Raw genomic sequence first — 4,508 nt, 5'->3', positions numbered from 1 at the left:
CCACAAGGCAGCAGCATTATTGCGTTCTCAAGTCTTGTTACTAGTAGAACAGAGTCTTCCTGGAGGTAGTGTTCTGAGCTTGTAAATTAGAGTGCAATATGCTGGGACAAGCCCCCAGAAGTTTATGTCTCCTAACTTATGTTTTTTTTTTAAATTTAATTTCTATTTCTTATCGGAGTAAATTTGATTAGAGTGTTTTGATTGTCTGGCTGTACAGAATCTGCTCAATGATTCATACATATGTCTGTTCATCTTCGGATCCTGTTACCATGTATGTGATCACAGAATATATATTTTGAAGGTATTGGTGATTATATAATTCATATCGTTTATATGTTATATGTTTATATACATTTAACTTACATTAGTATATGTATGTTAACCCCATAGTCCTAACTTACCCATCCCCCCACCTTTCATTTTGGCTAACCATTAGTTTATTTGATAAGTCTGTGAGTGTCTTTTTCTGTGGAAATATGTTCATTGGTAGCAATCTTAAGAAAACTTGTATAAATGATATCATAGGATATTTGTCATACCCTTTTGACTTACTTAACCTTATATGATTTTTTCTAGGCTCAACTGTAGTCCTGAAAACAGCATTGTTCATTTTTCTCCCGAGGCTACTATTCCATTCTGTCCGTATACCACTTCTTCTTTGTCCATTCATCTGTTTATGGACCTTTTTTTTGCTTCCATATCTTGGCTATTTCAGTATTGTTGCAGTGCATATTTGCCTGCCTCTGTCTTTCCAATTTTGGTGGTCTTAGGTTATAGGCTCAAAAGGTGCCCTGCCGCATCATTTGGTAGATCAGTTTTTACCTTTTCAAGCAGCTCGATTCAGTTTGCGTTAGTGCTGTTTCCACTTTACAACCCACCAGCAGCTAGAAGGTACACAGATCTCTAAAACCCCTTCAGCATTTATAGTTTGTAGACATTTTGCTGATGGTAATGACTGGTGTGAGCTGAAACCTTTTTGAATTTGAATTTGTATGTGGCTAATAATTCCTTATACTAAGCTTTAGGCATGTACTTTTTTTTCTTTTCCTTTTTTTTTTTAAAGAGTGAGTACAACTCCCCTCCTCTTATTGACTTCTTGAAAAATTTCTCATGTGTTGGATTTTCTTGCCTATTCCCTACCCCAGGGCAATTTTTGAGGGCCTGTGTCATTTACAGCCCTGCAGTCCTTGGGACTATATAAGCAACCATTGTCACTGGGTTTAAAGCTGCTGTTTTGGGAGACAGCCACAAGGCGGCAGCATTATTACGTTCTCAAGTCTTGTTACTAGGACAACAGAGTCTTCCTGGAGGTAGTGTTCCGAGCTTGTAAATTAGAGTGCAATGTGCTGGGACAAGCCCCCAGAAGTTTATGTCTCCTTACTTATGTTTGTTTTTTAAATTTAATTTGTATTTTTTATCGGAGTAAATTTGATTAGAGTGTTTTGATTGTCTGGCTGTACAGAATCTGTTCAATGATTCATACATATGTCTGTTCATCTTCGGATCCTGTTACCATGTATGTGATTACAGAATGTATATTTTGAAGGTATTGGTGATTATATAATTCATATCATTTATATGTTATATGTTTATATACATTTAACTTATATTAGTATATGTATGTTAACCCCATAGTCCTAATTTACCCATCCCCCCACCTTTCATTTTGGCTAACCATTAGTTTATTTGATAAGTCTGTGAGTGTCTTTTTCTGTGGAAATATGTTCATTGGTAGCAATCTTAGGATAACATGTATAAATGATATCATAGGATATTTGTCATACCCTTTTGACTTACTTAACCTTATATGATTATTTCTAGGCTCAACTCTAGTCCTGAAAACGGCATTGTTCATTTTTTTCCTGAGGCTACTATTCCATTTGGTACGTATACCATTTCGTCTTTGTCCATTCATCTGTTTATGGACCTTTTTTTGCTTCCATGTCTTGGCTATTTCAGTATTGTTGCAGTGCACAATTGCCTGCCTCTGTCTTTCCGATTCTGGTGGTCTTAGGTTATAGGCCCAAAAGGTGCCCTGCTGCATCGTATGGTAACTCAATTTTTACCTTTTCAAGCAGCTCCATTCAGTTTGCATTAGTGGTATTACTTCTTTACATGCCACCAGCAGCTAGAAGGTACACATTCCTCTAAAACCCCTTCAGCATTTATAGTTTGTAGACTTTTTGATGATGGTCATGACTGGTGTTACCTGAAACCTTTTTGAATTTGAATTTGCATGTGGCTAATAATTCCTTATACTGAGCTTTAGGCATGTCATTTTTTTCTTTTCCTTTTGTTTTAAGGAGTGAGTACAACTTCCCTCCTCTTATTGACTTCTTGAAAAGTTTCTCATGTGTTGAATTTTTTTGCCTATTCCCTACCCCAGGGCATTTTTTGAAGGCAGGTGTCATTTAGAGCCCTTCAGTCCTTGTGACTATTAAGCAACCTTTGGCACTGGGTTTAAAGCTGCTGTTGTGGGAAACAGCCACAAGGCGGCAGCATTATTACGTTCTCACCTCTTCTTACTAGGGCAACAGAGTCTTCCTGGAGGTAGTTTTCCAAGGTTGTAAATTAGAGTGGAATGTGCTGGGACAAGCCCCCAGAAGTTTATGTCTCCTAACTTATGTTTGCTTTTTAAATTTAATTTCTATTTCTTATCGGAGTAAATTTGATTAGAGTGTTTTGATTGGCTGTACAGAATCTGCTCAATGATTCATACATATATCTGTTCATCTTCGGAACCTGTTATTATGTATGTGATTACAGAATGTATATTTTAAAGGTTTGGTGATTATATAATTTATATAGTTCATATGTTTTATGTTTATATACATTTAACACACATTAGTATATGTATGTTAACCCCATAGTCCTAATTTACCCATCCTCCCACCTTTCATTTTGGCTAACCGTTAGTATTTTTGATAAGTCTGTGACTGTCTTTTTCTGTGGAAATATGTTCATTGGTAGTAATCTTAGGAAAACATGTATAAATGATTTCATAGGATATTTGTCACACCCTTTTGACTTACTTAACCTTATATGACTATTTCTAGTCTCAACTGTAGTTCTGAAAACGGCATTGTTCATTTTTTTCCCGAGGCTACTCTTCCATTCTGTCCATATACCACTTCTTCTTTGTCCATTCACCTGTTTATGGACCATTTTTTGCTTCCATGTCTTGGGTATTTCAGTATTGTTGCAGTGCACATTTGCCTGCCTCTGTATTTCCGATTTTGGTGGTCTTAGGTTATAGGCCCAAAAGGTGCCCTGCCGCATCATATGGTAACTCAATTTTTACCTTTTCGAGCAGCTCCATTCAGTATGCGTTAGTGCTGTTACCACTTTACATCCCACCAGCAGCTAGAATGTACACAATTCTCTAAAACCCCTTCACCATTTATAGTTTGTAGACTTTTTGCTGATGGTCATGACTGGTGTCACCTGAAACCTTTTTGAATTTGAATTTGCATGTGGCTAATAATTCCTTATACTGAGCTTTAGGCATGTCCTTTTTTTTTCTTTTCCTTTTTTTTTAAAGAGTGAGTACAACTTCCCTCCTCTTATTGACTTCTTGAAAAGTTACTCATGTGTTGAATTTTCTTGCCAATTCCATACCCCAGGGCATTTTTTGAGGGCCTGTGTCTTTTACAGCCCTGCAGTCCTTGTGACTATATAAGCAACCATTGGCACTGGGTTTAAAGCTACTGTTGTGGGAAGCAGCCACAAGGCGGCAGCATTATTACGTTCTCAAGTCTTGTTACTAGGACAACACAGTCTTCCTGGAGGTAGTGTTCCGAGCTTGTAAATTAGAGTGCAATGTGCTGGGACAAGCCCCCAGAAGTTTATGTCTCCTAACTTATGTTTGTTTTTTAAATTTAATTTCTATTTCTTATCGGAGTAAATTTGATTAGAGTGTTGTGGTTTTCTGGCTGTACAGAATCTGCTCAATGATTCATACATATGTCTGTTCATCTTCGAACCTGTTAGCATGTATGTGATTACAGAATGTATATTTTAAAGGTATTGGTGATTATATTATTTATATATTTCATATGTTATATGTTTATATACATTTAACATACATTAGTATATGTATTTTAACCCCATTGTCCTAATTTACCCATCCTCCCACCTTTCATTTTGGCTAGCCATTAGTTTATTTGATAAGTCTGTGAGTGTCTTTTTCTGTGGAAATATGTTCATTGGTAGCAATCTTAGGATAACATGTATAAATGATGTCATAGGATATTTGTCATACCCTTTTGAATTACTTAACCTTATATGATCATTTCTAGGCTCAACTGTAGTCCTGAAAACGGCATTGGTCATTTTTTTCCCGAGGCTACTATTCCATTTGGTACGTATCCCACTTCGTCTTTGTCCATTCATCTGTTTATGGACCTTTTTTTTTGCTTCCATGTCTTTGCTATTTCAGTATTGTTGCAGTGCACATTTGCCTGCCTCTGTCTTTCCGATTCTGGTGGTCTTAGGTTATAGGCCCAAAA

This window comes from Balaenoptera physalus (genome assembly GCF_965194825.1).
Source record: "Balaenoptera physalus genome assembly, contig: SUPER_1_unloc_10, whole genome shotgun sequence".
NCBI classification, from domain to species: Eukaryota; Metazoa; Chordata; class Mammalia; order Artiodactyla; family Balaenopteridae; genus Balaenoptera; species Balaenoptera physalus.
The sequence above is the reverse complement of the archived record's forward strand: the minus strand, read 5'-3'. Positions refer to the sequence as shown.